The sequence below is a fragment of the Phoca vitulina genome, unplaced genomic scaffold (assembly GCF_004348235.1).
Source record: "Phoca vitulina isolate PV1807 unplaced genomic scaffold, GSC_HSeal_1.0 scaffold12, whole genome shotgun sequence".
Classification (NCBI taxonomy): Eukaryota; Metazoa; Chordata; class Mammalia; order Carnivora; family Phocidae; genus Phoca; species Phoca vitulina.
This window is the reverse complement of record NW_022589715.1, coordinates 1,417,868-1,439,664: the sequence shown is the minus strand read 5'-3', so window position 1 is coordinate 1,439,664 and position 21,797 is coordinate 1,417,868. Positions and strand designations below refer to the sequence as shown.

At 39.6% G+C, this 21,797-nt stretch overlaps 1 protein-coding gene across 5 annotated transcripts in view; it reads right to left on the bottom strand.

Annotated features, from left to right (window-relative positions):
* RASGRP3 (RAS guanyl releasing protein 3) overlaps window positions 1–21,797 on the bottom strand; it is a 130,589-nt gene that overhangs the window by 76,219 nt on the left and 32,573 nt on the right. For 3 of the 5 annotated variants that reach the window (XM_032410274.1, XM_032410277.1, XM_032410278.1), the window contains exon 1: window positions 8,211–9,901. The exons of the other annotated variants lie outside the window; for them this stretch is intronic. The gene's annotated coding sequence lies outside the window, so the exon portion shown is untranslated. Of the gene's footprint in view, window positions 1–8,210; window positions 9,902–21,797 lie in introns of those variants that run through there. 5 annotated transcript variants of the gene reach the window in all.

The window sequence follows — 21,797 nt, the reverse complement described above, 5'->3', positions numbered from 1 at the left end:
AAAAAAAAAAAAAAAAAAAAAAAAAAAAAAAAAAAAAAAAAAAGGCATAATAGGAGAAAGGAGGAAAAGGCTGAAAAGACATGTTGTCTCATTGTCATGAAAAGCCTTGAATAAAAACAAAACAAAACAAAACAAAAAAAAAAAAAAAAAAAAAAAAAAATACTTGCCGAATGAATTGTATGAAAATATATTTTGGGCCTTTTTTTCTCTTATTTTTGCTACATAAATGTAAATTCTGGCTTCCAACATAAGAAGTCTCATAAACTAGGCCATACTTACTGAAGTTTTGATGACTTTTGGTTGAGTAAAATTTCCGAATCTAAGGATTAAAACTCAAAACAGTTTTTCAAACATATTAGCATCTCTAATACGAGAGAATACTCCACATAGTTGCAGTTTTATGCATACACATTTCTCAGTCATCCTTATAGCCAAAAAGATAAAACCTCAATTCTTACACAATAAAACCACCATGACTGGCTTAAGTCAACCAAAGTTCCTGCAGCTTCCAAGAGAGGGTGAAGGAAATATTTCTTCTAAAACCCAGAGAATTAAAATAGCATGAGATATGTTCTACTGGTCCTGCTTCAAGGTCTGCTTCACCCTTTTATCTATTTGTAATCATGGCCCCAAGAAACAATTTATTAAGTGAGTATGATTGCCTCTTTTGATGCCAATATTATGTCACTTCTTATAAAAACCAAATATAATTTAAAGCAAACTGTCATTGCTGGTTAATCAGCCAGATCCTTCAGTCATGATCTTTTTTATACCTGTCATCATCTGAGATAGTGTCATGATTTTCCAGGGTAGCCAGAGGCTTGGCTCTGCAAGAGGACCCTGCCCAAGGTGCAGAGCGCCAGACTTGAGAGAACCCCTCAACAATAGGAACAGGATAAGTGCATTCTGGGTAGAGGCTCAGAGGAGACTATAGGATGCACTCATGAATCCATAGAGTCTTAGAAGTTTCTTTGTCCTCTAGCAGCATCCATCTAATGGAAATGGCTATGTATTGAGCATGATGTAATGTCAGTTGCATGGCAAAGCCAGCAGAATCCAGACTCCACAGAATGGCTGCCCTTTCCATAGTGAGCAGCAGTGTTTAACATAAATATAGTGAGAGACAAGTGAAGTTGAATAGAAAAGGTACATACCTTTTTTTTTTTTTTTTAAGATTTTATTTATTTATTCATAAGAGGCAGAGAGAGGCAGAGGGAGAAGCAGGCTCCCCGCTGAGCAGGGAGCCCGATGCGGGACTCAGATCCCAGGACTCTGGGATCATGACCTGAGCCAAAGGCAGACGCTTAACCATCTGAGCTACCCAGGCGCCCAAAAAGGTACATACTTTGTTTACGGGCAGACTAGGACCAGAATCCTGGTTTCACTACTCGCTGGCTTGTGACCTTAGGGAAGATACTCAACCTCTCTGAAATTTAGTTTTCTCTTCTGTAAGAGTGTCAATGATAATGTCTGCCTCTGGGAGTTGTGAAAAGAAACATCCATTTCTTTCCTCTCCCAGCAGCAGATTCTGTTTAAATGCCAACTACAGAAGGAAAAGAGAGATAGATTCATCCTAGAACCTGAGTGAGTGGGGAGAGAAAGAGACAACAGAGAAATCTAGAGCACCGCCATTCAGACTGAGCACTGTCCTTGCCATAAACAAATAATCTGCAAAACATCCTGTCAACTCATATGATGTTGAATGGCAGGCATTCCATGCATACGTGAAATATTTTCTACTTCTAAAAAGCTGAACCGAAAGTAAAGCAGAATCCCAAGTTTAGTCAAATTGAAGCCAGGGTATGATTTTTCCAGAGCCAAGTATGGAAATTATACTCAGTTCTTCTATTTTAAAAAGGTTTTAAATTCTTGTGTAGTTTTTGAGCTTCAGAATTCTATATTAACTTGAGATTTGAGAACACTCCTCCTTGATAGTCATAGGCAAGTTGATAGAGTGTGGCTGGAGAAGGCCATTTTTCTTCCTAGCTCCTTGATTCTACGTCCAGAGAGTTGTCAAACCAGTGTGCCAATTCCTAAAAAGGAACCCCTAGGTAGTACCTTCTTAAAGTGAACTTATATAAGAGTATCCAAGGAAAACTGGTTCAGCTCATTTTGAACTGTTAAAAGAAAAATATTACTTTTTCAAAACAGAACAGACGACTGACTAAACAGCCTTTTTTTCCCCTTTCTTTCTTTCTTTTTTTTTTTTTTTTTTTTTTTCAATCTGGAGTCTGATTCCTTGGCAGATTGATGGCCCCTTTGCCTGAATTCTCCAACCCCTTAACTTCCTTTTGGCCAGTTCATCAATCGCTAAGGTCTCAACCACAGTACAAAGACCTCGTCTGTGATTTTTGAAACAATGAACAGCAGCAAGGTAGTGACTAAAATGAAGTTCTGGAATTAGTGACGAACTTTTTTCCATGTCATTTTCCCCATCACTAGTTCTCTGTCAAAGATTGTACCCAGAAGGCATTCACTTATAACACTTACAACACAAAAACAAATCAATGACATAATGATCTAGGCAAGCGTCTTGGAATATTTTGTGGGGTGGGGACAGGTCCTCTTAAAGCAGCACTAAGTTAAGTGTAAAGATAGGACAGCAGTGGGAATAGATGAGCCTTCAAAAGATTAAATGATTTGATCACATGGAAACTTACAAGATATTGGGGTATCTGCAGGTACATAAATCATTCATGTATTGAGTTGAATTCTCCATTTACAATAGGGATATCAAGGTTTATATTATTTCCTATTCTACAGAATGGAATCCAGGACACTAGCCTTTTTTTTTTTTTTTTTTTTTTTTTTTAAGATTTTTATTTATTTTAGAGAGAGAGACAGCAGAGGGAGAGGGAGAGAGAATCTCAAGCAGACTCTGCACTGAGCACAGAACCCCACGTGGAGCTTGATCCCATGACCCTGAGATCATGACCTGAGCTGAAACCAAGAGTCGGACACTTAACTGACTGAGCCACCCAGACGCCCCCAGGACACTAAGCCTTGTTCATTTTCTTTCTTTCCTTCTTTTTAAAAAATTTTCTTTCCCCTTTTGTCCTCTTGAGAGGTGAAATAAGTTCTGATTATTACAGTAGTTACTAAGAAAAATACTCTTTGAGTCAACTCATGAATTAAATGTTGTTCAGGATTTTTTAAATTCAAAGAAGGCTACCTTTCACATTCATACTCAAAAAAAAAGGGACTTTAGAAAGAAACACTATAATAGCTATTATTGTCAAAGAGAGGTTCCCTTGCTTCCCCCCACCCCCACCTCTAAGTCACAGTCATTAAAATATGCAGCTACATTGTAAAACCATCAGGCATCGGGCGCTGTCATTTTTATGACCTTGCCAACACACAGATAATGCTGTTATACAATGAACTGGGTGACCATAACAGAAAACTGACTAGTAGTGAAGATTCTTGATTATTCTAGCAAGCTAGGAATCTCGCAGGTAACTTTGCGGAGGGAAATGGTCACAGTGGACACTGTTCCTAGTAGTTGGAGGATACTATTTCCCATGGGAGTCAGGGTACTGAAACCAGGCGGAACTTCCAAGGTAGCGGTTTTGTGGGATAATAGGAGTGCATGCTGAACAACAGACTGCATTTTTTATATCTAAAACAAACAAACAAACAAAAAATCCAGATCCCTTATAAAAGTTGACTATTACATCATGCCATAGTTAGCAGGACTCCAACTTAGCCACTTTGGGTGTGCAGGGGAGGAAAATGACCACTAAGATCATTTAGAAATACTGCACAAATACCCTCACTGACATGCACGAGATGGTACATCCTGAATCAGTCTCCCATTTACCTTTTGCCCATCAGAAATAATACAAATTACAGCACTTTTGATCACAGACAACAGTTCTATCGATACTACTATTCACAGTCAGAGGACGGAGGACTTCATTGAGCTCTGCCAGGTACTGATTCCATGTCACTCACTTTCCCTCATTCCCAGTTTCCTCACTATAAACAGTGGTGAAGATGTCCTCCGTCTTTCATAGGATTGTGGCAAAGTGCAAGAGAGTGCCTTACCCCGGAAAATTCCTGTATAAATGCAGGAGTTTGTCTTCTTGATACTACAAATGGGCTCGAGATCAAACACAGCAAACCTACACAGACTCCAGAGATACCACTGTGATCATTTGCAACCACAAAAACAAACCAAAATACTTTCAAATCCATCAAACAAAGGAAATGGGACTTGCAAATAGCAGAACAACTCTAGGGATTGTAAATGAGCAATCAATACAAAGGGGAAGTGGGACCCAAGGGAGTTAACTCTTTGGGAACAGGTTTTTCGGAACACACAATCTGGAAAAAACAAAGAAACAAAGCCAACCGACATGGCATCACAAATTTTGTTTCCTCATCCTAAAAGCTCCCAAGAAGATAACCAAACACTTTATTTTGCTTTAAACCAGCTCTGGAGTATAATTTACAGACTCTGCGGTGATTTTGAATCTGTCTCTTGTGTCTCTGTAATAACCCACTGGACAGCACCGACTGCCACGGAAATAAGCCATTCCCAGCAAGAACTGGAGGTAATTTCCAATGGTTCTGGTTTAGCAGACTGCTTTTGCTGAATTCTCTGGCGTTGGGCTTAGCTTTAGAAGCATCAGTAGATGACAAGTAGATTAAAAATTCCCCTTTCTTGCTATAAGTAGCTTGATCTTCAGAATGTGTAATCCTGCCATTAACAGCCTTGAAAACACATTGATAACTTTCTCAAAGACATCCATGACTGGTCTCCACTCTTAATTTTCCTTCTGATTAAGCACAGGACCCTTCTGCTATATATGTATCACTCAGTGCTCTTTCTCATTGCCAGCCCTAATTTTGACAATTAACCACATGGAGGAACCAAATAAAATTTTTAGAAGGGTTCAAGAACTACCTTCCTTTCTTTCTTTTCTTTTTCTTTTCTTTCTTTCTTCAAGATTTTATTCATTTACTTGACAGAGAGAGAGCAAAAGCAGGGGGAATGGCAGGCAGAGGGAGAAGCAGGCTCCCCGCTGAGCAGGGAGCCCGATGTGGGGCTCGATCCCAGGACCCTGGGACCATGACCTGAGCTGAAGGCAGACGCTTAACCGACTGAGCCGCCCAGGCGCCCCAAAAACTACGTTTCTTTAAGGGCTTGGTCCCTGGCTGTTGACCCAGAGAAGCTTCAGGCTCATGGCCCACAGTAAGACGGGCAGTCTTTAGATCTGCGACAGGTGCAGGGAGAAGTGCATACCTGGGCAAAGCCTGGAGCAGGCGGTATCCCAGTCAGCGGAGAAAAGCACACCTCTCCTCCCTCTCCTCCCTCACCTCAACCCCCCCCTCTGGGCCTATGACCTCCCCTCAGGCTCAGAACAGCCGGAGAAAACAGAGGGAAGGACTACATTGTTTCTATTCATGAATAACAACCACCTACTCAGACAACCAACCTTCCAGGTTGAACAACAATGAACAGGTCTGGTAACAGTGTTATCACCACGAAGCCAGCTATTTGGGGTGGGGCGGGGGTGGAGTGGCTGTCCTCCAAAGGAAAGGAGTGACAGGAAAAGCTGAGGAAAAGGCCAGAAAGGGCAGGGACAGTGGAGGCTCCAGGCTAACGATAAAGCTCAAACTTGCTGTTCTTCCCAATGGGAGAGCCATCCCTGAACTACTCTCAACGAGAAAAACACGCCGCAGGTCAGTGATCCTGTGCAGCTTGGGCCTGGACTGTCACGAGGGGAAACCTCACCCTTCCTGCCCGGGAGCGTTCGCAAGAGCCTTCACACACGGTGTGCATCTGTGTGGCACTGAAATATTCTCATTTGCATTCCGTTAAGCATTTCATTAAGCATTACGCTTTTAAGTTTAAACGTGTGGGATTAGTGTAGGGTCCCACGTTTCTTTTTTTAATGTGTGCAGTTTCTGGAGTCAGATGCAGGAGCCACTTCCGTCTGGGCCATGTACCGCCCAGCAGCTAAGGGGGGGTCCCTGAGCTTCAGTTTCTCCATCTATAAAACTGGAATAATGATATATAGTACATAGACGTATTGTGAAGATTATATGAAAATGAATACACTTGCTTAGCACATCGTTTGGCAGAGTACGTGCACAGTAAATATAAGTTATAATTATTAGGGTTAATGTTATAATATAATAATAGTAGCGGAAGGCTTGGGCCCTCTTTTCTGGCTCGGCAACAAACTAGCACTTTGACCCAGATAGATGTGTTACAATTTTCTCAACTTTGAAATGAATGTGCTAAATGGCACATTCTAGAATTCCTATCCAGATCTAAAAGTCTTTGACTCTATAGACATACTATCGGCATGTAAAATAATTATTCATTATGCTGTTAATATTCAAGATATCATCCGGTTTTTCCAAAATAATCTGTGGGCCTTGAAAAAGTCAGCACCTGAATAATTCAAAGGATAACTTGACTGCCAATGAGACCCCTTCCCCCATTTTATTGTGGGTGTCTCTCTTATTCTAGAGACATAATTTCACCTGATAGTTCTTTTCCACTATGCCTGCAGTAAAAGTGAAACTAAACCATGAGCAAACTCCTTAAAAAGTGGCCCAGTGGGCAGCCCTGTTGGCAAACAGGGAAGTCACTGAGCCACGTGGCCACGGGCTAAATCAAGGCCCTCACGCATAAAAAGGAATGGAGGAGTTAGAAATGTTTTTCTCTCATTGAACATTCCAGGTCTTGTAGCTTCTTCTACATTTTAAGGAAAAGAAGAGGAGAAACTTCCCAGTGTCAGACTAGCCATTTTTCCAGACTGGCATCTGAAAGTGCATCCATCCCAGACCTTTGACTGACGGGGTACTCGAGACCAACTGCGCCGAGGGAAACTGCAGCAGGCCCAGTGCGCTCCAGGTCATTTTCAGTCCATCCTCCACCTTCCCGGAGTGGAGGGGGTGCAGGGAGAGCAGAGCTCCCTCCAGGCAGGGAGCAGAAACTGCAAGACAACTGGACAATCTGAGAGTATCTGACCATCCATCAGTCACCCCGGGAAACAAATACACTTCGGAATACCCTGTGCTTGTCTCAAGCAAAATAACTGGTAAGAATTTGAATCAAAACAACCTGCCCACCCCCCTTCCTAATGTCCAGGCAATCCAGAAAAAGGAACTTGTTTGGTTATCTCCCCCAGGGCTCTGATTCAGAGGCCTGTCATTTCCAGAGGTTCACCTCATTGACTCCGGGTTCTGTCCTCTCCCTTTCCCCTTTTCCTTGCTGAAACATTCTGGCTGGTGACTACCACAGAAGGACAAAAGTCCCTGAACAACAGCCCCATTCCAGCATGGGGCCTGCTGTCCTGCTCTCCTGAGAGCAAGCTCCAGTAAACTGAATAAACCTGAGGGAGAACAGGTCTATTACCTGGCTGGAAGCCAGCTATCAAGCCCCCAGAACTGATAATCAGCCACAGGCAACACTTTTATAATCCAGGTCATCAACAAGGAAGAAGGACACTGAGCATCATCAAAACACTAACTTTCCCTTTCTAAAGTAAGGAAGACCGGGGTGACTAAAAAATTTAGCTTTAAAGTAACAAGGTTGAATTAGCTTGTTCAAGAAAAGAGCTATAAAACATATCTCCACTGAGTTGGAAAGCATGCCTGAAATCTAAAAAATGCTTCCTCATCTAAATCTAAATATTATTTTGTTAGTTTCCTATATTGCAGATTGTTATACATCGTTAAATGAGATCGTTTCCAAAGCTGACTGGTCAAGTCAGACATACACATTTCTCAAAACACTACTTTTTTTTCCAATTTCAATGGTAAAATCGATTAAAATCAAATCCAGTCATCAGTTCACTTTAATAAGCTCTCTACTTCATAACCTGAATCTTGGCTTTGAACCTAAACACCACAGACCATAAAAATCCCAGACACCAGGAAATCAACTCGCTGCTTCCTAGGTAGGAATCGAGCAATATGCCTCATTCACCCTTAAAGTTAGAATGCAACGTTGCTGCAAATGACAGATTCTCAAAAAAAAAAAAAAAAAAAAATCAGTAAAAATACAAATCACTATTAACAACAGATAACATAAAATACCTCCTTGAATGCCAAATGGAAATCAAAATCAAAATTAAAAATTGTCAGTGCCTGGCAAATTCACACACACACACACACACACACAACTCTCTCTCTCCTCTCTCTCTCTCTCTCTCTCTCTCTCTCTCTCTCTCAGTTCTCCGGTTACTTACTGGGGCGGTTCTGCCGTCCTGCTCACATCAGCGCCCTGCCTGTCCGGCTGCCAAGTGCCGGAGCATGCCTCGAGCAGCTGTTTCCTTCAAGCTGGGCTCTGTGTCTTACCCAGTCACATGCGCCTCCTGATAAATACGGCTGCCTGCTGCCGTGCCAGGAGGTCAGAACCTGAAGATCATTATTCTCCTAATTCGCAAGCCTCGTAACCCCTGAGCTGGCTCAGCCGTTTCATTAGCACGCAGAGCAGTACGCTCCACAATTTGTTTTCTTTCAGTGGCAAACCCCAAACAGCTGATAAGTCACCCTGAAGGGCAGGTCACGGCAAGTGGAAGGTTGATGCGTGTGGGGGAGGGGGAGGGGCTGGCCGCCCCTACGCTCCCTCAACTCCCTCGGGTTTTCACTGGGGCTCTTGACCAGCAAGAAGAAGGAAGCACAGCCCGGCGCGGCAGGTGGAAGCCGTGCTGCGTGCCGGGGCCCCCGGAGGCCATCAGAGTGCTGCTCCGTCTCGGTTTCGTCTTCTCAGCATCCAGGCTCCGGGCTGCGGGAAGAGCTGTAAGACTGGGCAGCCCGTTCTGAGGAAGGCAGACTAACCAGCTCAGAATGTTTAGGTTTAATTTCAAAGGCCAGGGCTGCTGTGCCGAGCGGTGCTGAGGGGCAAATGGGTGAGGGGCTAAGGAAGAATATCAGATGCGGCTTCGTCTAGAGAGCCAATGGAGATGACTTTCAGGTAACTTAAGACCGAGCGTCCGCACACTGTAGTTATCTGTTGGATCGTATCCACATTTGGGGGGCACAGCAGAGCCGTTGAGATTATCAGCTAGGGAATCAGAGTGGAAACAGAAATGATCACAAGATTTACAAGCCACTTTACAGATGTGTGCTGCCTGCCCCCTTTGGTGCTAGGAAGTGGAACCAACCTGCTGTTTCCTGTGCTGCTCAGGAAGGTGGCAGACCATCTGGGTGCCTTGTTGAATTCATACTTCTCACCTTAGCTGATTGTCCCCCCTCTCCAAGGAAAGCCTGTGGCCGCTCTGACTTTGGATAGCACCTGACTTCTTGGTAGAGTAAGAGTAACACTGTGTAAAAGCAGAGCCCAAGCAGGGTAGAATGCAGATAGGACAGGCAGTCAGCTCATCTGGCAAATTGAACATCCAAAAAAGATTTTAAGAGGTTAAAATGCCCCAGGGGATTTCTGCACCATAATGAGCCTGTTAAACTGTCAACCTTGATTTTTAATAAGTGAGATCTTACTCAACAGAGGAGCTTGTGTGGGCAACCTTTCATATCTGGGTTTTGTCTCATAATTATTTACAGAATTAATCAAACCAGAAGTTTCCCTCTATACAAAGGATAGAGTGTTTTTCCAGAATAATAAAAAAAAAAAGACCAAAACCCCTCATTCTTGCCATTCTTTCAGGGGACTAATTTGTTACCAACATGTGAGTGACCAAAGTGTAAACAGAAAAATTTTTTGCAAGCTTCAAAACATATCCCTTTTGTTCAGAGTTAGTAATACAAAGAAACTACAGATATTAAAATACAATGTGCTAAAATATGTCACCTTCATAACCCTTTTTCCTCATGTGACAATCATTAATCAGAAACAGAAAAGGAGGCCTACTGAAGATTCAAAATGTTATTTTGATTTATTTATACTTTGCATTTACGGTAATGGAAACTTTTGTGATCTTATGGCATCCATCAATCACTTTATTTGCAACTGGTGGTGTTAATTATTCTGATGATCCATTGCATACCGCAGAGGCTTCTGGAAACCCTTCGATGACCAATTAAAAAAACAGCCTCAGGAAAGGTAAGCATAGAAATTCTCTCACTCTGTTTGGAGAGAGGAAGGGATGGATCCAAACCATAAGTGAACTGTCAACACAGACCAAGATCCTGGACATTTCTGACAGCGTCCAGGAATGTCACTGAGGTTCCACAAAGGCACTCTTCTAGCCTTGCAAAGAAATGGGGAAATCCCCCCTTTCTGCCCCAGACACCTATAGGTACCAATTTTCGGCCTTCAACTCCAAAAGAAATACCCTCCTCTGGCCGAAGGCCATCCACCCCCGGGGGCTTTCTGTCTCACCTTGGGACTCCCACCTATTCAGGATTCTTTGCCAACAATCATGCCTTCTCGCCCTGTCTACTCATCCTCCTCATTATCTAAATATGCTCACATGATTTTTACGTCCTAAAAACAATCCTTTTTGATCCTTTGCTCCATTAATTACTGCCCTAACCTACTCATTCCCTTCACAGGTGAGCTTCTAGAGAATGGCTCTAGAAGAAACACTTCTCAATGGCTTAGAGAAACACTTCTTGTGTCCATCATCTTCACATCCCATTTACATTGAGGCCTGCTTCCAGTCTGGCTCTTCCCCCAACTTCACTGAACCTACTTTCCCCAAGTCACCAAAGACCAATGCTATTGGACACGTTTTTGCTTTTATCTTACTTGACCTCTCGGCTGCACTTGACCTAACTAACCATGCACTCCTTAATGTGTTCTCTTTTGGCTTCTGTAAAATTTCATTCCTACCTCCTTCAGCCTCCTGTGTGGACTCTTCTAATACCTGCTGCTCTCACATGTAAAAATCCCCTCTGTTCTTCCTGTTTTCTAACAGCTCTCATGTATCTTAATTTATTACTGAATGACTACAGTAGTTTCCTGATTAGTTGTCCTGCCTCCAAAAGTCTATCTCTGACCTCTATTTATTTTATTTTATTTTATTTTATTTTATTTTATTTTATTTTTATTTTTACACTTTTGTACTGAAGGCCTCTCAAAAACCATGGTAGAATCTTAGGCATCTTTGTATTCCCAGAACCTAGGACAGGGCTTAAATCCTTCTTTTGTACATTCTGTTACTGTCGCATTTCTTACTCTGTGTTATAATTAGGTCTTAATGTGTCTATGTCCCATCCAAACGTTTTCGACCTTAAAGAAAGCCTGGGACTTATTCATTTTATATCCTGCAGTGCCTAATACAATGTCTGACCTGTAGGAGACACACAGCGGAAACAATGCTGAATGAGTAAATGAATGATTAAAGAGAAAGATCTTCTGTTTATTCCTCACAGAAAAGATACAAGAAGAGTTTACAGAAACTGATTTTATAATAGGCCACCAAAAAATCTTAAGTAATGTCCCCCCTCAAAGAAATTATTTTCACCACATTCTATGACCATATTGTAATATAACTATAAAATAATTGCAAAAGTGTAAGTCAAAAAAGAGCCAAGCTCTTGGAAAATTTTTATGACTCTTCTTTAAGAAAATCATCAATTGGAAAGAAATCAAAAAAGCAATCACAGGATGCTTAGAAAGGCTCAGTAATGAGAATACCACATAACCAATACTATAGGTAGAGCCAAAAGAGTTAATTAGAAGCACTGACCTAGGGCGCCTGGGTGGCTCAGTTGGTTAAGCGACTGCCTTCGGCTCAGGTCATGATCCTGGAGTCCCTGGATCGAGTCCCGCATCGGGCTCCCTGCTCGGCAGGGAGTCTGCTTCTCCCTCTGACCCTCCCCCCTCTCATGTACTCGCTCTCTCTCATTCTCTCTCTCTCAAATAAATAAATAAAAATCTTTAAAAAAAAAAAAAAAAAAAAGAAGCACTGACCTAAGAAGTTGAAAAACAACAGATCAATAATCATGGAAAAATGTCAGAGTTATTAAGAAATTGTTTCCAAAAAAGTTTTTAGTCCAAATTACTTACACAATCAAGTTCTCCCTGAGTTTCAAGCCACAGATAATTCCCAGGCTGTATAAAATGTTCAAATGGACAAAAGTAACAGAAAGCTAACATAATACCTCAGACATAAAAACAAACAAACTGATAAAGCATAATAATGGAAACCACAGACTAAACTCACATATAAACATAGTTTACCCAAGAGATGTAAAAAAACTCTGAATATTAAGGAATGCATTAGTATGATGACATGATGGAAAAAAGCCTTTGAATTAGCACAAGAGGTACTCTTGAAAAGTCTTCTGATAAAATTCAATATCAATTTTTTAAATTAATAAAATGGAGTTAGGAGAATTTTTCTTGGCATGATAAAGATTATCCCAAACCAAACACAAGCGTCATACCTAATGGTGGAGTAGTAGAGATATTAACATTAAAATGAGAAACAGAAAGGGTGCTCATCATCACTACCATCACACAGCGCTGTTCTGGACATTTGAGCCCTTGCAACCAGACAAGAGGAGAATAAAAAACAAACAAAAAGTAAAGAAGAATTATGAGAAAGCAAGAGACAAAATTACCCAACTTGCATATATTATAATCATTTACTTAGTAGAATTAACTTTTAAAAAATGTTTTAAATAATTAGAAATGTCAGTGAACAATCACAAAATAAAATTAATTGGGTTTCCCACATAACAGCCTAAAACTGTTAGAAAAATCATGGAAAAAAAAAATCTCATTCAGAATGGCAACAGTAATAATAAAATTTCTAGGAAAGACAAGAAAAGTGAAGAAAATATAAAGAAATTTATAAAACTCTACTGAGAAAATAGGAAATATTTCAATAAATGGAGCATTCTATGATTTTCCAGGACTGGAAGACTCAACATTGTCAGGATGTCCATTCTCCTCTATTTAATTTATAAATATAATTAAATTTTGATTAAAGTGCCAGAGATTTCAAAAAACAGGTCCAAAAAAAAAAAAAAAAGAAATTCTGAAGTTTATGTGAAAAAAAGAAACTGAGAATGGTAAAGAAAATTTTAGAAAACAACAAAGTGGGTGGGGGGTACTAGGTATTAAATAGGCTGAAAACATCAAGAATTAAAAGTTCGATTCTGGTGCCAAAAGAAGCAGACCAATGGAGCAGAACAGAAAGCCAGAAATATAAAAACAAGTACTATATTAAAATGTTTATTTGTTAAATATGATATTTAAACCCAGTGGGAAAGGAATGGATTATTTAATGACTGGTTGAATAGTTAAGTATTAGGAAAAATAAAACAAATTATTACCAATTATTAAAATAAAAGAAAAATCAGGGGCGCCTGGGTGGCTCAGTCATTAGGCGTCTGCCTTCCGCTCAAGTCATGATCCCAGGGTCCTGGGATCGAGCCCCGCATCGGGCTCCCTGCTCCGCGGGAAGCCTGCTTCTCCCTCTCCCACTCCCCTGCTTGTGTTCCCTCTCTCACTGCGTCTCTCTCTGTCAAATAAATAAAATCTTTAAAAAAGAAAAATCAATTATTACCTCACAAAAATAAAATCAATTACCTCATACCATACACAAAATAAATGCCTAGCGGACAAAAGAGCTGAATGTGAAAATAAGACCACACATGAACTTGAAGAAAATCATGTGATTGTTTTTATAATCTTAAGATTATTTTAATTTTAATTATTTTAATCATGATTAAATGATTTTATCATGAAAATTATTTTAATTATGATCACAAAAGCAGAAACCATTTAAGAATGTTTTAAATATTTAAATAAGTAAAAAGTAAAGTTTATGTATGTCAAGAATAACCCCACCATAAACAAAATTAAACCACAAATGACAGAATGAGATTAAAAAATGAAACCTGTAAGGTAAAAGGTTAATAGCCTTAACATACAAATAGTCTTTATCATTAACAACTAGGCAAAGAATATAATAAAGACCCTACAAGTAAAGAAATATAAATGACCATTTACACACATATGAAAAAAAATCCAGCTTCTTTCTTTTTTTTTTAAAGATTTTATTTATTTATTTGACAGACAGAGACAGCGAGAGCAGGAGCACAAGCAGGAAGAGTGGGAGAGGGAGAAGCAGGCTTCCCGCTGAGCAGGGAGCCCGATGTGGGGCTCGATCCCAGGACCCTGGGACCATGACCTAAGCAGAAGGCAGACGCTTAACGACTGAGCCACCCAGGCGCCCCAAAAAATCCAGCTTCTTAAAAATGAGTACAAATTAAACAATGATAGGATACCATGTATTACCTCTAAACGTGACAAAGATAAAAATTGATAATCCCCAATGTTGTTGGCAGAAGGTTTTGGAAAACGGCACCTTCATACTCTGCTGGCAAGAGTATAAATTGGTATCACGTGTAAGAAAGATAATTCTGTGATATGTAGCAAAAGCTTTTTAAAATATGTAGACCCTTTAATTCTTCAGTTCCTCTCCTAGAAATATATCCCAAGGAAATAATATGGATTTTCAGATGTGCAGGAATGTTTCTCACAGCACTGTGTATACTAGTGAAAAATTAGAAAAAGCCTATGTACCAAAAGTAGTTGAATAATTTATTATACATTCATAAGACTTAGTACTACGCAATCACCATAATGTTGTTGAAGTATATTAACATGGAAAAATATTCAGCATAGATTAAGTGGAAAACACAAGTTATAAAACAGTTTATTTACTATGATCTCATTTTTCTAGGAAGACATGTGAACATAAGTAAAAGTCAGAAACATTATATAGTTGACACTTGAAACACACAGGGGTTGGGGCCCTGACCGCCCACACAACTGAAAATCCTTGTGTAACTTCTGACTCCCAAACCTTTAACGACTAAGAGCCTTCTGTTGACTGAGCCTTTTCCATAACACAGACAATCAACACATATTTTGTATGTTATATGTATTATAGGCTGTAACCTTAAAGTAAGCTAGTGAAAAGAAAATATTAAGAAATTACATTTACAGTACTGTATTTATATATAAAAAAAAATCCACTTGTAAGTGCCCCGTGCAGTTCAAACCCATGATGTTCAAGTGTCAACTGTGCATGAAATTTTTAATAGCAGTTATCTTTGGGAGGTGGGGTCAGTGTTTCCCCCCCTTTATGCTTATCACTTTTTTCCTACTGTTTCTATCATAAATGTGTATCAGTTGTTCATTTGTAAATGAGATCTTTTTTATATAAAGAGACATACCAGCATACTTAAGTGCTCTAATCATCTACACAAAGAGGAGAAAACCATAAGAAATGTGATCAAGAAAAAAGGACCCCGAGCAGCAAAGCCTCACCATCCATTAATAAGGTCAGACACTTCTTCCCAACTAAGTCTCAGTTCTCTACCCTTCTGTTCCTGGACCCAATATTGGATAGCAAGTCACTGAAAGTGGTGGCATGACCAGGTTCAGAGGATGCAGGAAGAGGAAAGAAGTATGGTCTTGCTTGAGCACCTTGGGTTCAGAGATGCCCTGATGGGCCTTTATGCCTACCCCAGATATTCCCTTAAGTAGAATTTCCCAAATGGTTTCCATCCTATGCACACATGGTCAGAGAGCAGGAACCTAATCTGCCAACTGCCCCCTGGTGAAGCTGCCCGTCTATCATTCCACCTTGTGCCAAATTCCTTCTCCAAATTGGTGACACACCACCTGCTGGTCAATTTGAGGTACTAACGCCATACTGCGTCCTCACCCCCACCTCCCTTTCCTTTCAGCGGACCTTTCACACATTACTTTCTTATTTCTACTGGGTCATCTCTTTCTCAGATATACACTTCTTTCTTTTTTCTTCCGACATTTGTCTAAGTATCACGAGGGATTTTCTCTCCCGTTCTTGTTCTCCCCCTATTCTTCCCCTTGAGCCAAAATAACCCCCTAGACACAATCAGTTATCGTTAAGGGTTGTGCTAGCCACATGCCTGTAACAAGAGAAAAAATTGTGAAAAAAATCAGAGTGGAGTTTTTAATCTCTAAAGCCCTTGAACAAAGCAAACCATTGTCAACAAATGAAAAAATATAGCGTCAGTGTTCAAAGTACATTGCATTTAAGGATTCACCAAAGCGCGTGACAAAACTCTCTGCTCTCAAAGTTTACAGTCTCTCTTGGAGAAAATGGAACATGCAGAAAGCCATATATAAGGAATTATAATTATCATATATCATAACAATTAGCATCTACTAATATTGTAACATACTAATATAGTATTAATAATATATAACAAGCTAACATCTGTGCAAAATACTCATTTAATTTTCACAACAATGCCCTCAGGAGATGCTATTATTACTCTGATGATGACCTTTAATGAGATTAACTAGCCTGACCACAGCTAGTAAGCAGCAGAGAAAGAGAGAGAGAAATACAGATGCAAACAAACCCAGGTCTCTCTGCTCCAAACCTTCCACATTTACTGTTTCCACCCAGCCAAACGGTTTAGTATCCATAGAAGTTTTCATAGACTTGCTCGTCTTTTTCTAATTAAACCTGCTCACACTCATGCATAATAGCCAAGTCAACCGTATTGCACGTTAGGGTCTAATTATTGGCATTACAACAGCAGTTGTAACTTACTGATTTATAAGTGAACCTTTTGACACAAGCCACTCATAAATTGGAGATGGGCTGTATAAAAATAAAAAGGAGACTGAATCAGGAGGACAGCCTCTATCAGAGGAAGCCTCTGCAGAAGCTGCTCCCACACCCTGTCTGGATGCCCTGCCCCCTTTCTTCAGCATCTCTGGAGAAACCCCCAAATTTCTGGGCAAATCAGTCCAGTTTAAAAATGGACTTCCTCTTTTGGTCTCTTTCTTATTCTTATATTTTATCTCTTTTCTTTTTTCCTTTTTGTCAAATTGCATTTGTTTTTTAAAAACACATTACATATTAGTGTCGTTGCATTTACTTAACCTAATTCATTTAAATTTACCTTTACGGCAGATTTTTTTCCTCCATCTAATCAGCTTCTTAGACTAGGCTAGATTTCTAGCTGAAGCTGGATTCAGTAAACATGAGAAGGAAAAGTTAGTATCCATGACACAAATCACCTCACTTAGCATAATTACTTACATAATAAATTTTTCCAGTAGTTCTATTTCTAAACCCTGATTTGACAGCAACTTTCATTAATCTTTGAAGATCTTACCCCTATAAACTACAGAACAGTGGTCAAATTAATCTGAATCTAAATCTTCTAACATACCACTGCTGCTTTCAGAATTTAGTTCTTTTTTTCTTTTATTAGATTTATTTATTTATTTGAGAGAGAGTGCACATGTTGGGGGAGAGGCAAAGGGAGGGGGAGAGAGAGAATCTCAAGCACACTCCCTGCTGATCATAGAGCCTGATGCAGGCTAGATTCCAAGACCCTGAGACCATGACCTGAGCCGAAATCAAAAGCTGGCTGCTCAACTCAATGAGCCACCCAGGTGCCCCCTCAGAATTGTTTTAGTTCTTGAAGAAGTTGCTTAGAGGAAAAAAAAAAAAAAAACAACTTCCTAAGGCTGCCTCTGTGCATTTTTCTGAGAATCATTTGGTGTGCAGAAAATAATAGGGCAATTTCAGATTTATAATTTCCTTTCTATTCAAGTTTCAGCATCATTGCTGTTTCAAAGGAGAAAATACAAAGCTGATTCAGGGAAAATGAGGCAAAGAAAATATTAAAAAAAATTTTTTTCTCAAAATGTGTGATAGCTAAATGCATGAGATGGGCACAGTTTGATCTTTGCAGGAATCATAGGAAAAGTGCCGTTAGAAGCTCCAAATCCTCTTTTTCTCAGGTGAGAATTTGAGCGCCTCCTGCCTTACGCTCCCCATCCTCCCACTGCGGCTCCACTCCCTGAGTCTTCTAAACTGTCCTGGGCTCACACCATAGCCCACTAGTCTTGGCTGGAAGATGATGCTCAGTGTACACTTTCTGAATGAAGGAGGGAATTTTTACACCACGGTTGTAATTATCAAATAGACATCTGATTTCGATACTAAATCCATCCGCTAAAACTGTACATGCAGAAAACCGGATTTTCTGCCTTTTGAAAGTTCAAGTTATGCTACTTCACTTTTACAATAAAAGAGCTGCATTAGCACCAGTTTTTGCTAACCAACAGAAATCCAAAGAAAGGTGAAAAGCGAAAACAGTGTTCAGCATTTGGCAGTGAGCCCTCGTAGAGGCAGGGCGCACCCCAGAGCCACGAGTGTGGCAACCCGGCGGAGAGTGTGGCGCCACCAAGTTCCTTTCCGGGGAACTACACTCAGCATCTCAGTCTCAAGCCACCATTGTTTTGAACGGTGTGAGCATCTGTGCTTTTCGTCGATTTATTTTGTGCATCCATTAGTAAGATGTGATATCAGAAAAGCCCAAGAGGTTATTTTTGGAGTGTGGGCACACTCAAAAAAATTTCCATATAAATTAATAATAAATTCTTAAATTAATCGCTTCATTGCTTTACGCTATTTTGGCTTACAAAAGGTTTCATTTCATAGGAATGCTCTACTTTTGAATATCTGGGGAAACCTGTAATTCTAAACAATGTCAATGTTCTACATAATCACTTCAGCTCTTCACTTTAGCTATCACAATATCCAAAACCAGCTAGCTGACTGCAAGTCCTGTCTTCCAGTCCTTTGTGCCAAACGACTTGCTTACATTTTAATCCAACCATCACCACCTCTAGGTTATAAATCTGTGAGGATTGAGCGTCTAACCTCATTTCCATATCCTTTCCTGAAGTATCATTACCTTTATCACACACTTCATTAAACATTGCCATGATTTACTTACACTGTGTTTGCTCAAACTTTTGGCGGCAGTCTTGGGATTACTTAGAACATTTGTGTCTAGAAAGCCTTTGGATGAGATATTCTTCATCACGACTGCCTGGGAGAACACAAAGGTAACCACAGACAGAGCAGGCACCCATTGAGTAATGAGGATCTAATATTACTGCAACCAGATTTTCTGATTTGTAGATCAGAGGGGGTAAACTAAGAAAGCACTTTTAGAAGCACATAAAAATGTGGTAGGAAAATTTCCAGTTTTCCTTCATGTTTTAATTAAACAAGAAGTTTCTGTTCTCAGGGCTCGTTTTGTGTTGCCATTCCTTTTAGTGAAAAGCAGTGGATCAATGTATGCTGTGTTTAAACTCTCAAATTGGGCAGGTGGAGGGGAGGGGTCAGAACTGAGAGTGGATGTTGTTTCTTTAATATAACCATAGGAAGTGAGAACTCTGCAAAGCTTCTTGGCTGGTGGAGATAAACACATGGTCGTGAGAAATCAATGCAGGGGAATGCGGGCTAAAACAACTGAAAAATACCAGCCTACATGATGAGGCTTTGATAGGTATTTGAATGCCTATAAATTCTTTTTAAATTTATATCTAATGGTCAGAATAACTACATTATCACATGGAAGAATAGTCTTGTTTCCTTTTGCAAAATAGGGAAAGCAGGACTCCTACGTTTCTTTTTTACTTTATAAAATATTTAAGTTTAAAAAGCAATAATGTTCATTGTAGCAAATCAAATGATACAGAGATAGACATAAAGAAAAATTTAGTAACCTCTCTGTCCTATCCACACCCATCTTGCCAAGGTAACATACACCTATGAAAAATGTATCTCATACATACACATATATATGGGGTTCTATTTTTAGAAAAAATTAGAAAATTTTTTAAAAATTAAAAATTATTTTAAAAAATCTGTATTTGACTTTTCCCCTTAAAGTGTCATGTTCATGTATATTGGCTCCAATGTCAATAATAGAGATTTAACTTATACTTTTTAATAGCTGCATCCTTCTCCACAGTGTAGTTATATCATACTTTATTCACCCTATTAATGAACATTCAACACGCTCCAAGTTCTGTGCTAGTATAAACAGTGTTGCACTAAACATCCTTGCCCATATACCTTTAGTTTCTGGTGTTTTTAATTCCATAGTATAGATATCCAAAACTGGGATTATTGGGTTTGCAGAATTACTCATTTTACTATACATTCTCAGTTATTTTCCCAAAACTAACTTAAAATCAATGCAAACATCTATGGCCTTAAAAAGACTGATAAATATCAACTTAGAGGATCAAGATTTTAATCTGAGAAGCATTAAAAATTCCTTTCAGAATTATGTTCCATCAGGTATATTAACTAAGTCAATTATATTGAAGATATTGGCAAGTAATAATAGTTTTTAAAACCAAAATGTTTTAATCAAATTGACTCAAAATGTGTCAAAGTTAAAAGTTGGAGCCTATTTCCCTCCAGCTAGTCTTTAGTATCTTCACACACCAAAAATTCCATAAACTTTAAAGGTCATTCCAGTTGTAGAATCAATGCTGATTAATTTTTAAAAATTACAAGTGAATGTGAACTGATATGTTATGAAGAACAAAAATGTTAATGTTGGACTAAAAATGATCCACGGTACTTTCAAAGAATGCAGTGGTGTTAGTGCGAAGAAGGGTCAGTCAAAAACTCACTTGTTTCGATTTTATTCCCTGGACTGTGGCCTTAGTAACTGAAGAGCCCACTCTTCCCCATGCCATCCCCGTGAGACAGGAATGGGCCCCACAGTTCAAACACAAGGATAGGAGTACCCACTGTCTAGAGCTCCACTCCTCCTGGTGGGGGCTGGTTTTCTAAAACCACCTCTTCAAAATTATATGGTTTTGCCACATCATTTGGTTTGGGACTTTGGAGTGAGAAGTTGGGCAACACTCTTCTATATTTTTCACAGCATATATATTCCAACTGATACGGCTAGAGCAACCAACACACTCTTAAGACACAAGTGACCAAGCATAAGGTTCCCTGCTTTAAGAAAAAATAAGTTACAGTCAACATAAATTCAGGGAAATTTGTTCACATTACCAAAGCATTTAGAAAGCCACTCATTGCAGGATTACAAGAAATGTGTGCACCCCTGGTGCATTGAAAATGGCATTCAACCAACCAAAATTCAATTCATATTATTCAAGAGCACATTTATTAAGTAAAATAAACATGAGTCCGATTTTGGACCCAACTTACTGGCCCAGATGGTCTGCGTCCTTTCCTTCGGAACAAAAAAGTGGGTAAGCAATTCCTTGCTGCCTGTGATGGACAGGCTATTTCACAATGCTCCCCCCGCCCCTGTCCCAGGGCTTAAAGTAACCTGCTAAAAATAGCCCCTCAGGGCTCACATTAGTGTCCTTAGCTGAAGGGCCAGGTGAAAATACAAATTGCTTGAAATACGTCCTGCATTCTAATTCCACAGGACTACCATTAGCTGAAAATCCCCACTAATCCTCCTGACAATTCCAACATTAATAACCTTTTTCTCTTTTAACCATTTTTCCAAACTAGTAGGAGAGGCACTGTGTTGAGGGTTGAGATGTTGACACACTGGGGCATTGGGAAGTCAGGATTCTCATTCCCTCATCATCCACTCACCAGCTGAGTAAGCTTAACCCTTTAAGTAGAAAAGTCCTCAACTGTAAAAAGGAAATGATAATACCCAACTCAAATGGTGGCCATATGGGCTGGGAATAATGGGCTGTATTTCAGGATTCTATCCTATAAAAATATTCAACAAGGGCACAAAAATAAATGTTAAGACAAGCTCAGTGAGACATGTGTAATCACAACAAAAAAGGGGAAAATAACCTAAGAAGAAAGGGAGATTGATCAAAATAATCACAGGGCATTAATTCAATGCCATATATATCATGCAGCCATGAATAGGATTAAATGGGAAGACAGCTTTGCCGTAAGAAGTGAAAAAAGCAAGCTGCAAAAATCACTGTGTATCAATGAGTACTGTTTTAAGCCAAAAAAACTACGTATTTAGCTCCATTTTTATCACAATCGTGTACGCTTTTGAAAGCATAGAAGATATCT